Genomic DNA, 12,500 nt, shown 5'->3' on the forward strand with positions numbered 1-12,500 from the left:
GCGTGCGCTTCCGACTCTCTCGCAAACGTGCGCGCTACATGGCAACAGACGTTCGCGCCTCGTGCTTGGACCGCTCTTTCCCTGCAGGTATCCGACTCCATCCTGCGGCGGTCTTGCTAGAGGCGCGCACTCGTCACGCTGCAGTAGTAATGCCTCGTTTCCGTCTTTTCGAAGAATTGGCACAACGGTTTGCCACCGTCTCCCTCTCGTGAGGCCGCTGGCGCGTGGCTTTAGCGCTCAACGTACTGTCCATGATGCCGACGCGGTCAAAACGAGTCGACGGACGCACGTTCCCTGTGCGCCGAAGTCTCTCTTGATATGTGATCCGACCCTCAGACAGACGAAGCCAAGGGAAGACCCAAGGCCGCAATGTGCGTTCAAAGAATCAGTGCTCAGTGTGTCCTGCAATTCACACCAAGTCTCGCAGCTGGCTGCGTTCTTCATCGACCCGAGAACCGAGTGATCCACCGCTTAGAGTCGTGAAAAATAGTTTGTTCAATTCAGTACAGTACAACCAGGGTTTTAGGCACGTGGCGTCTCCCTGTGTGTGGTTTCGAAGAGCGCCTTTCGGCGTGCGCTCCTCCAGTCTCGCTCTTTCGGCGGCCGCGTCTCAGCAGCTGAAAGCCTAATGGCACTCCACTCCTGCTACTCGCGCGTGTGTTTTGCGCCCACGCCTTCCTCGCTTGCCCTCGAGGTAGCTTATGCCGTTTGCGCGCACTCGAAGCCGGTTTTACCTGCCATCCAACCACCGGACCCGTGTGTCTCGTGTGCACGTTCACATCGCTCCACTAAAAATTGCAAAGAGCGACAGAGCCATGATTAGGGCTAAGCCGCTGTGGAGTCTTTAACGGCTACACGGCCACGGGCAGGGCTTCACCCCCATCGACGTGCTTCGCTTCAGTCAGCAGTAGGTTCATAGAAGGGCCTCAAACACACACACACTTTCGCATCGGCAGATCGCCGCAGCATAACCGCTGTTGATCCAACAGCCTACTTGAGACGAAAGACAAGAGCCCGGCGCGCGTACTCGCGCAGCTCTCCAAAACCACTCGGCCAGTGCCAGGGACGGCTCCCTGCGCCGGCGCCACAACAAGTCTACTTGAGGCGGAAGACGAAGCCAGCAAGGGCCTGGCCGCAAGTGCGTTCGAATCCGGGACTACAGTCCCTCGTCTGTCCGTACTTCCTCTTTCGACGTGCGGCGCCTTCCCAAAGCGCACAAGTCCGCTAACCGCAGAACGCTTCCGACGTAGCAAAGCCGCGTTTCCTTCGGTACTTCGCAGCAACGCCGCCTTTCCCTCGGCGGCGGGCGAATAGCCTGCAGACGTCGTCGCATTAAACCGCGATCTCGACACCTCGCGCGTCACGAGCAGGAGCCGACCGGCAGCCTCCGGCCCTTTCGGACTCGGTGGCATTTGCCGCGGAGGACGGGAGAGCACTTTAGGCCACGGTTCCTTCCGTACTTGGCAGCCGCACCCTCATACCGACAGTTCCATGACCGACCGAGCGCCACACCGTTCCTTTAGTACTTGGGCGGCAACAAAGTCGGGTCGTTACTCCATACTCGCCGCAGGAAGCGACCGGCAGCCGCCAGACTTTTCAGACTCGGCAGCGTTTGCCGCGGAGGACGGGAGAGCGCTCGCACCACGGTTCCGTGTGTGTACTAAGCGGCAGCGGCATTAGCTCTCGACCGTCAGTTCCTTGACCGACCGCACGCTTCGCCGTTCCCCTCGTACTGGGCAAAGCAGCAGGTCGGGTCGTCTTACTCCCATTCCGCGCAAGAGCGCCAAAGCGGACAGAAAGCCCACCCAGTGTGCGTTACGCCGTTTCTACCCGCGGGCGCGGCCAAGCCAACCGTCCAAGGTTGCAGCCGGCGTCCACTGGGCGCAACAAATTTGGCACGGGGCGCCCCTCAAAATTCAGGCAGTCCCCGGCATGTTCGGGTATAGCCGTCCCCGCGTCCAAGCGGGGCCAGCGGCGGAAAGCGTCGGGCGCAGCGAGCTGCTTCACCCACACGGGGTAGAAACAATGGCGCTCGCCACCCTTCACAATCCGGTAATGATCCTTCCGCAGGTTCACCTACGGAAACCTTGTTACGACTTTTACTTCCTCTAAATGATCAAGTTTGGTCATCTTTCCAACAGACCGGCGCAACCGAAAGGCCGCGCCGGACATCGGTCCGAAGACCTCACTAAATCATTCAATCGGTAGTAGCGACGGGCGGTGTGTACAAAGGGCAGGGACGTAATCAACGCGAGCTTATGACTCGCGCTTACTGGGAATTCCTCGTTCAAGGGGAACAATTGCAAGCCCCTATCCCAATCACGAAAGAAGTTCCACGGGTTACCCAGTCTTTTCAGACAGGGATAAAGACACGCTGCTTCCTTCAGTGTAGCGCGCGTGCGGCCCCGGACATCTAAAGGGCATCACAGACCTGTTATTGCTCTGTTTCGTGCGGCTAGGAGCCGCTTGTCCCTCTAAGAAGGTTGTAAGGTGCTGGGAACCCCGCACCTATTTAATAGGCTAGAGTCTCGTTCGTTATCGGAATTAACCAGACAAATCGCTCCACCAACTAAGAACGGCCATGCACCACCATCCACCGAATCAAGAAAGAGCTCTCAATCTGTCAATCCTCCCAGTGTCCGGGCCGGGTAAGTTTTCCCGTGTTGAGTCAAATTAAGCCGCAGGCTCCACTCCTGGTGGTGCCCTTCCGTCAATTCCTTTAAGTTTCAGCTTTGCAACCATACTTCCCCCGGAACCCAAACACTTTGGTTTCCCGGAAGCTGCCCGCCGAGTCATTTGAGTAACTCAGGCGGATCGCTGGTTGGCATCGTTTATGGTCAGAACTAGGGCGGTATCTGATCGCCTTCGAACCTCTGACTTTCGTTCTTGATCAAAGAAAACATTCTTGGCAAATGCTTTCGCAGTAGTTCGTCTTGCGACGGTCCAAGAATTTCACCTCTAGCGCCGCAATACGAATGCCCCCGTCTGTCCCTCTTAATCATTACCTCGTATTCCAAAAACCAACAGAACAGAAACGAGGTCTTGTTCTATTATTCCATGCAAGTTTATTCAGGCGACTCGCCTGCGTTGAGCACTCTAATTTTTTCAAAGTAAAAGCACCGGCCTTCTCGAGGCACACAATGAAGTGCACCAAGAAAGGACCGGCATGATGTTCAGTCCGAGCCGTCGCATCGGGTAGATGCACTACTCGTCTGGAACTGAGATCCAACTACGAGCTTTTTAACCGCAGCAGCTTTAGTATACGCTATTGGAGCTGGAATTACCGCGGCTGCTGGCACCAGACTTGCCCTCCAATTGATCCTCGTTAAAGGATTTAGAGTGTACTCATTTCAATTACGGGGCCTCAAAAGAGTCCCGTATTGTTATTTTTCGTCACTACCTCCCCGTGCCGGGAGTGGGTAATTTGCGCGCCTGCTGCCTTCCTTGGATGTGGTAGCCGTTTCTCAGGCTCCCTCTCCGGAATCGAACCCTGATTCTCCGTTACCCGTAACAACCATGGTAAGCAAGTAACCTACCATCGAAAGTTGATAAGGCAGACACTTGAAAGAAACGTCGCCGGCTCGTGGCCATGCGATCAGCACAAAGTTATCCAGAGTCACCACACAATACGGGCCGAAACCCGATCGATCTTGGTCTAATAAAAGCACCCGTCGCCCAAAGGGCTTCAGGCTCACTGCATGTATTAGCTCTAGAATTGCCACAGTTATCCAAGTAGGAAGAAACGATCTAAGGAACCATAACTGATTTAATGAGCCATTCGCGGTTTCGCCTTATTTCGGCATGTACTTAGACATGCATGGCTTAATCTTTGAGACAAGCATATGATTACTGGCAGGATCAACCAGGTAATCGTTCAACTGCGCGTCCAGCCTTTCAAGCAGGCCGGACGCCGTTTTTGCGATGCCGAGGCCACCTTCAGGCGCCCCAACACGCTTCGTTCTCGCAAAGGGTAGCACTTTGCACAGTCCGAGACGACGGCGTTCGAGCTCGCAACGGCGCCCTCCCCGCAGGGCCGGGTATCGCCACGCGGCAAGAAGCACGCAACATTCTCGATAGACCGGTTGTGTCGACTCGATCGCGGCTTGCGGTTTCTCTCGAGCCCGCAGCACTGGTGGACCGACCGACACTTGCAACGTAGCCGAGACGGCAAAGCCGCTAGGCGACGGGTCACGCCCGCGCCTTCGGCGCTTTCGTATTTGATTCGTCCGAGGACGATGCGGAACACACTTCGATATCGTGGAAAAAGCGTCGTCCGACAACCAGCCCCTAACGCATCAAGCGGATGAGGCTGCAGACGTCAGCTGTGGGATCCACGGGAGCGATACCGGGGACACGCTTGACGGGCACGAAGCCCGCCGCATATCAAACACCCAGGTCGCTTTGGGGGCGACTGCTCTCTGGGACCCCCATATAATAGCAGCGATAAGTACCCAGACCTCCATGGGGCCGTACTCGTGCCACTTTCGACGAGCGTTTGGCGAAAATCGTGCCGCCTCGTAACGCCGCGAGCAAGATTGAAAGCTTACGTCGGCAGCACAATGCCGAAGTCGTGAAAGCGCAGCGCGTCCACCGAATGCGCGAACGGCAATTTCTCGCCAATGGCCAGTACGGTTTCCTGCACAATTGCCTGTCTGTCGCCCTACGGGGCCCCCGGCCGATCGATTCGAGGCACGCTAGCACGGCCCCTTCGCCATTTCCGAGCACGAGTGCGAACAGTGCGGGCGGCGTGCTCGACGCCCCGGCTGACGTCGTTTCGGACTTTGTCTCTTCGCGTGCTCGCGGCAACGCCGCGGCCAACGACGACGTCTGCGCGGTTCTTTGCCGGTTCCCGGCGTGCTACAGTGCAGCCCTCTGCAGGGTGACACCGGCTCCGTCGTGGCCGTGCGGCGGCTTGTACGCAAAAGTTGCGTCAAAGGCGTCGCGCTCGCGCCGCCCCGGCACACGCGGTTTCGGACTTTGTCTCTTCCAGCGCTCGCGTAGTCGTGGGCACGATTGTCGACGTCGCAACGGTGCGCGGACACCGCCACGAGCACGCGCAAGACGAAAATCGCACTACGGTACAATGTCGGCCGGGGCCGTACGGCCCCTTACAGTAGCAGCGATAAGTGCCCAGACCTCCATGGGGCCGTACTCGTGCGACGCGGCGGCGTACTGCGCCGAGCCGAGCGCCAATATTTGGCTTTTGCAGGGCGGATTCGAGCTCTGGCGATCGCCGCGGTACCGCCGCTCACCGATTCAAGGCACGCTAGCGCGGCCCCTTCGCCATTTCCGAGCACGCGTGCGAACAGTGCGGGCGGCGTGCTCGACGCCCCGGCTGACGTCGTTTCGGACTTTGTCTCTTCGCGTGCTCGCGGCAACGCCGCGGCCAACGACGACGTCTGCGCGGTTCTTTGCCGGTTCCCGGCGTGCTACAGTGCAGCCCTCTGCAGGGTGACACCGGCTCCGTCGTGGCCGTGCGGCGGCTTGTACGCAAAAGTTGCGTCAAAGGCGTCGCGCTCGCGCCGCCCCGGCACACGCGGTTTCGGACTTTGTCTCTTCCAGCGCTCGCGTAGTCGTGGGCACGATTGTCGACGTCGCAACGGTGCGCGGACACCGCCACGAGCACGCGCAAGACGAAAATCGCACTACGGTACAATGTCGGCCGGGGCCGTACGGCCCCTTACAGTAGCAGCGATAAGTGCCCAGACCTCCATGGGGCCGTACTCGTGCGACGCGGCGGCGTACTGCGCCGAGCCGAGCGCCAATATTTGGCTTTTGCAGGGCGGATTCGAGCTCTGGCGATCGCCGCGGTACCGCCGCTCACCGATTCAAGGCACGCTAGCGCGGCCCCTTCGCCATTTCCGAGCACGCGTGCGAACAGTGCGGGCGGCGTGCTCGACGCCCCGGCTGACGTCGTTTCGGACTTTGTCTCTTCGCGTGCTCGCGGCAACGCCGCGGCCAACGACGACGTCTGCGCGGTTCTTTGCCGGTTCCCGGCGTGCTATAGTGCAGCCCTCTGCAGGGCGACACCGGCTCCGTCGTGTCCGTGCGGCGGCTTGTACGCAAAAGTTGCGTCAAAGGCGTCGCGCTCGCGCCGCCCCGGCACACGCGGTTTCGGACTTTGTCTCTTCCAGCGCTCGCAACCATGTCGGGGCCGACGCCGACGACTGCGTGGTGTTTCAACGATTGCCGGCGTGACACAATGCAGCTGCGTGCGGGATGCCAGCGATTCCGTCGTGTCCGTGCGGCGGCTTGTACGCAAAAGTTGTGTCAAAGGCGTCGCGCTCGCGCCGCCCCGGCACACGCGGTTTCGGACTTTGTCTCTTCCAGCGCTCGCGTAGTCGTGGGCACGATTGTCGACGTCGGAACGGTGCGCGGACACCGCCACGAGCACGCGCAAGACGAAAATCGCACTACGGTACAATGTCGGCCGGGGCCGTACGGCCCCTTACAGTAGCAGCGATAAGTGCCCAGACCTCCATGGGGCCGTACTCGTGCGACGCGGCGGCGTACTGCGCCGAGCCGAGCGCCAATATTTGGCTTTTGCAGGGCGGATTCGAGCTCTGGCTATCGCCGCGGTACCGCCGCTCACCGATTCAAGGCACGCTAGCGCGGCCCCTTCGCCATTTCCGAGCACGCGTGCGAACAGTGCGGGCGGCGTGCTCGACGCCCCGGCTGACGTCGTTTCGGACTTTGTCTCTTCGCGTGCTCGCGGCAACGCCGCGGCCAACGACGACGTCTGCGCGGTTCTTTGCCGGTTCCCGGCGTGCTATAGTGCAGCCCTCTGCAGGGCGACACCGGCTCCGTCGTGTCCGTGCGGCGGCTTGTACGCAAAAGTTGCGTCAAAGGCGTCGCGCTCGCGCCGCCCCGGCACACGCGGTTTCGGACTTTGTCTCTTCCAGCGCTCGCGTAGTCGTGGGCACGATTGTCGACGTCGGAACGGTGCGCGGACTACGCCACGAGCACGCGCAAGCCGAAAATCGCACTACGGTACAATGTCGGCCGGGGCCGTACGGCCCCTTACAGTAGCAGCGATAAGTGCCCAGACCTCCATGGGGCCGTACTCGTGCGACGCGGCGGCGTACTGCGCCGAGCCGAGCGCCAATATTTGGCTTTTGCAGGGCGGATTCGAGCTCTGGCGATCGCCGCGGTACCGCCGCTCACCGATTCAAGGCACGCTAGCGCGGCCCCTTCGCCATTTCCGAGCACGCGTGCGAACAGTGCGGGCGGCGTGCTCGACGCCCCGGCTGACGTCCTTTCGGACTTTGTCTCTTCGCGTGCTCGCGGCAACGCCGCGGCCAACGACGACGTGCTGCGCGGTTCTTTGCCGGTTCCCGGCGTGCTATAGTGCAGCCCTCTGCAGGGTGACACCGGCTCCGTCGTGTCCGTGCGGCGGCTTGTACGCAAAAGTTGCGTCAAAGGCGTCGCGCTCGCGCCGCCCCGGCACACGCGGTTTCGGACTTTGTCTCTTCCAGCGCTCGCAACCATGTCGGGGCCGACGCCGACGACTGCGTGGTGTTTCAACGATTGCCGGCGTGACACAATGCAGCTGCGTGCGGGATGCCAGCGATTCCGTCGTGGCGGTGCGGCGGCTTGTACGCAAAAGTTGCGTCAAAGGCGTCGCGCTCGCACCGCCCCGGCACACGTGGTTTCGGACTTTGTCTCTTCGAGCGCTCGCAGCGATGTCGAGGCGATCGCTTACGTCTGCACGGTTTGCGGTGTGCTACAATGCAGCAGTCTGCCGCACTACACCTCTTGGTTGCCGAGGCCAGCACGGCAATTTACTGAAGCGAGCGCATTGCGCCCAGGCGGCAGCGGACTTTGTTGCTTCGGGAGTGCTCTTGCTGTAAAATTTGAACGGCTGCAGCTGCGCGAAGCAAGTGTACCTATTTTCACTCTCTCTCTGTCTGCCTTTGAGGCGACTGTAATTTCACTTTAAACGCAACTGGAGGCGGGAGCAACCTGATGAGAGTAGGTGGACTTCGGTACATGTAATTTAGAAATTGCTTTCAAGCTTTGAGGACATACACCTTCGCGCCATCTGCTTTCCCCGTCTCTTTGGCACTTTATAGTATGTGCTGCATGCTCTGCATTCCAAAGAAACACGCCTGTCTCTCTCCCTCTCTCACGTTCTTCTTCTTTTTGTAGCTGCTGTTGTAGAAGATGCTATGCTCTTTAATCGCTGTAACATAGAGTGCTTGCACAAGCCAACAACTTTTGCGTGTTTTTTTTTTTTTTCTCTTCCCAAGACGTTTCTGCCATTATTCACTAACTCTCGTTCTTAGTATGCAATGGAGCGTTAGCTCACGCCATCTACCTTTCTTTCTGTATTGCAAAGTCCGCAGGTTTTCCTAGTTCCGTACACAGATGGCGCCAATGCGTTTTGGCGCCAGGTTCGAACGACCTCGCTCTACTCGTGTTTGGCATTTGAATGTTTCAAAGGGGTTTGCGACAGGGGGTGGTTCTTGTGCAAGGCTGAGCTTTCCAGCTGCGTTTAAGCTATGCTAGCATGTGTGCGTATATATATATATATATATATATATATATATATATATATATATATATATATATATATATATATATAAATACACAAACACACACACACACACATGCATATATACATACACACACACGGTAATGGTAAAGATGATGAGGTAGCACTTTTTTTTTTCTTTTTTTTACAATGCCTGTGTTTCAGATGGCGATCTTTCTCCCCTCTATGTTTCCGGTTGGAAGGAGTGTGCAGCGTTTTCTATATTTATTTTGTCATTCACTTCTATGTTGCTCGTCTTCGTACATGGGGCATGCTACCTAATTCTACCGGTCGATTCGACACGTTGCGATCCGTCCCGGCCTGTGCCGTATCAAAATTTTCAGTGGGCCTTGCGGTAAATAAAAAGAAATGAAGGAAATGCGCGTAGTATATTACAATTGCACACGGGCTTGAAACGAAGCCCTCAAGGAAGGTCACCTTGAGCGGTCGCATTCAGACGGAAGTAAGCATTCCCCTGGCGCGTTTTTTTTCCGCTCGCCTGTTCCGTTTTCTACGAGGTTGCCTTGGTTGGTTTCGCGTTACAAGCAAGCTTGCACTCGGGTCTCGTTTCTACGCGACAGCGTTTCGTTAACAGCGAAAGACTGAGGCGTTGCGAATTCATCCGTGAGATAGGGAGCGTTGAGTCTGTACACAGGCTGAATTTTATAATATTGCCCACGCTGTTGCTGAGGTTACCCATGTCGGCAGGGCGCCCACAAGGCAGTAGTACAATGAAGTGAAGTGAAGGACATCGCTTCTCGGCCTTTTGGCTAAGATCAAAGTGTAGTATCTGTTCTTATCAGCTTAATATCTGATACGGGTTCTATATGGACCCACGATATTAAACCTATTTTTGGAAGTTGGCGGAGTGCTTGAAGCCTGCTTCACCTCCGCCGCAGGTCGGCCCGGTATTGCACTACCTCCGGGATCGGCCCCGCTCACTTAGGTGAGACTTCATTCAATCAAAATGAAGAGCACAAGCTCAACGCGAGCACTGACTTGACACGCACCATTCCTATACTACACGCAACGATGCCGGTTCGCGGACCACGAGAGTAATTAAACTGCCACTCCATCTGTGTGTAGCGTCGCACTTGTTGCGTCGCAAATGGGACAGCCGCTCCAGCAAATTTCTAGTTATGGGCTTCGAGAAAAATTAATGAAAGCAAAAGAAAGAACCAGAATTCCTATTTGTCCGATGTCTCTGAATGATTGTCTCCTGTAAAGAGCCACTTGGGGGGATGGGGGGTAGGATTAGCCGTGGGGTTCGCAATCAATATGAATCCCACTCAAAGCCAACACTGGATTTTGGAGTTCACTATCGCTTGGATCCGTAAACCACCGCGCCCACGCAAGCTCGCCCTGCCGCCGAAATCCGCTGCCCAAGTGGAAGAAAGATTCCCTATGAAAGAAAAATAGAGTGCCCGATTTCTGGCAACTACTGTGCAGCCTTTGTGTACACATTTTCGCAGCAGTGGGACCGAGCGCCTCGAAAACAAACTTGTCGTATGCCCGAATGTGGCGAAATATATTCAAGGGTTAAAAGGTGCCTCATCTTTCTAACCTGTATGTTACGAAGACCTGTTGCTACCTTTTCATCATGAACATCATCATCATCATCATCCTGGCTACGCCCACTGCAGGGCAAAGGCATCTCCCATGATCCTCCAAGTACCCCGGTCAGGTGCCGATTGTCGCCATGTAGTCCCTAATCTAATCTGCCCTCCTACCTTTCTGCCACCCCCTGCTACGCTTCCCTCCTCTCGGAATTCAGTCTGTAACCCTTAATGGCCACCGGTTATCTTCCCCCCAGATTGCATGCCCTGCGCATGCCCATTTGTTTTTCCTGGTTTAAACTTTGGTGTCATTAACGAGCGTTTGTTCTCGCACACCCCAATCTGCTCTATTCCGATCCCCCCGTGACGCCACACCCATCATCCTTCTTTCCAGAGCCCGTTGCGTCGCCCTCAGTTACCCTTCGGTAATCCTCAAAGCTTTTTGTTGGGACACTCGTGGCATCTTTCTCGTTTAATGAAGTCAAATTTTTTTCAGTTTTGGGGGAAAACTCAATGAGCTAGGCGCGATTGTGTCCCTGGCGCCGCTCTCAACAAGATGGCGGCGCCCATGCTTTTTGCCTGCAGGTTCGGCCCTACGCAGAACACGCCTGCCGGGCAGTGTAGCCACGTTGAAGGGGCAAAGCGTAGTGCAGTGAAGCGCTTGCTCGGGCGAAAAACGCAAATATGAGCCAAACAGGAATTTCCATTATTGGAAATTCCAGTTCAGTTTGCGCATTGCGTTCGCCTAAGGTAAAGAACACAAATGCGAGTGCCACAGCAGTCAAGTCAAAGCTTAGGATTGCGTACCATTTTTTTTTTTTTTTTCGTGCCTTTTACTCCTGGCCTGCGTGGCCCTAGCGCGCATGCACACGAAAGTAATGAAATGGTGAAAACACGAAATAATGCGGTGCGGCTGTATCATATCTATTTTGTGCGCTTTGTTCTTTGTGGACTACAGCGGTGTGCGTCATGAGAAAGTTTCGGTGCCCTTCTTGGGTGACCAGTGAAGCTATATTTAAAACCACATTGATTTGTACGGTTATTGCTACAAACTGCGTGTGGGTGTTTTTCTTTTTCGCTGCCAACGATGGGTTATCGCAACCGCGATCGGTTCTGCTGCTACGCTAGACGCGTGCTTGCCAACGGTTGGCTCTATACGCGACCCGCGACGCGTGGTCGGCACATTCAAGCAGTCAATTGCAAACCGTTCCAAGAAAAAGGATGTACTCCACTTGCCACCTAGTTCGACGATTGTACTTTCTGACCCTCGAGGAAGCGCCGCCATCCCACGTTTTCTATAATACGATAAGATTCAGAGCGACCGCGACCACTTGTCTTTGTCAATATCTCGGAAACGCTTTCTTTTTCTTTTTTTTTTTAAATCCAGATACTCAGACGCGCCCGTGTTCACGCGCACTTGCTCTCTCCGATAAGCAGGGAAGCTCGGTTGGGGTGGTGTCGGGCCTTGCGCATGCGCTGCTGAGCTCGTCGCTTCGCCGGCCGGTCGATGCTGGCGCGGTACTGGTAATGAACTTCGACGTGCATGGTGAAACGTCACTTTGTATTGCCACTGTAGACTAGCAATGCAATGTGTTTGCGAGCGATTGGATAAATGAGAAAGCGTGCACTGTCTACAGTTTATGCCCCTCTAGAGTAGTGGAAATGTTGCTCCAAGTGTTAGGTTTGTAATTTGCGCCTACGAACATGAACTAAACAAAGAAAATGGTCTGCAGCCGCCTTCGCTTCATAAAATTCCCGTACGAAGAAATTTCCGTGCGCGAATGAGAGAGCAAAAGAGAGAAACCATGCTAAGAAGAATGGCTGCCTTTTACGTGATCTCGCGCATGAAACCAGACGATGGATTAATTTTAGCCGTTCATTTTGATTTGCCGAATGTAAACCGGAACACTTTCTCCACGCGGTCTTCAGATTTGAATGGCAATCAATCACATCCTTTCTTTTTTTTTTTTTTTTCTGTTTCTTTCTATCTGGAACCGAAAGAATTCAGAACGCCATTTCAATCTTAGATTCGATTAGATATCGTGACTGGTATGCTGAAATATCACGCCTTATCTGGTGTTAACCTTCTTGATCACGGCAATAAAAAATCGCCAGTTCCCGAACTTTAATCGCGCCGAAGATGAACCGATATGCTGGATTCTTATTGTCATGATTTTATAGAAAGCGCTGGTTCTATGGCTAGCTTTGAGGAAAAGAAAAACATCGTTCAGGAATGTATAACTCTAAACAACTAAAAAAAAAATCTGCCGGCAATTGGTACTACAACGAGAGTACTGAGAATACTGGAAAAGATGAAATCCAATCATGCTGAACTGAACTGAAATTATTTCATCAAGACATGCCCCGAAAAACGTGGCCACTTTCAATGATAATTTCAAATGTGATTTCTT

At 55.1% G+C, this 12,500-nt stretch overlaps 3 non-coding genes across 3 annotated transcripts; 1 reads left to right on the forward strand and 2 right to left on the reverse strand.

The window, feature by feature from the left end:
- Positions 1–326: 326 nt before the first annotated feature.
- LOC140214530 (5.8S ribosomal RNA) lies at positions 327–479 on the reverse strand. Its single transcript, XR_011891467.1, has one exon. It is a non-coding gene; the product is annotated as a 5.8S ribosomal RNA (ribosomal RNA).
- Positions 480–2,053: 1,574 nt separating this feature from the next.
- LOC140214524 (small subunit ribosomal RNA) lies at positions 2,054–3,869 on the reverse strand. The gene has a single exon (XR_011891461.1). It is a non-coding gene; the product is annotated as a small subunit ribosomal RNA (ribosomal RNA).
- A 5,414-nt stretch (positions 3,870–9,283) lies between these two features.
- Positions 9,284–9,475, forward strand: LOC140214520 (U2 spliceosomal RNA). The gene has a single exon (XR_011891457.1). It is a non-coding gene; the product is annotated as a U2 spliceosomal RNA (small nuclear RNA).
- The last annotated feature ends 3,025 nt before the right edge of the window (positions 9,476–12,500 follow it).

The sequence above is a fragment of the Dermacentor andersoni genome, unplaced genomic scaffold, assembly GCF_023375885.2.
Source record: "Dermacentor andersoni unplaced genomic scaffold, qqDerAnde1_hic_scaffold ctg00000434.1, whole genome shotgun sequence".
NCBI classification, from domain to species: Eukaryota; Metazoa; Arthropoda; class Arachnida; order Ixodida; family Ixodidae; genus Dermacentor; species Dermacentor andersoni.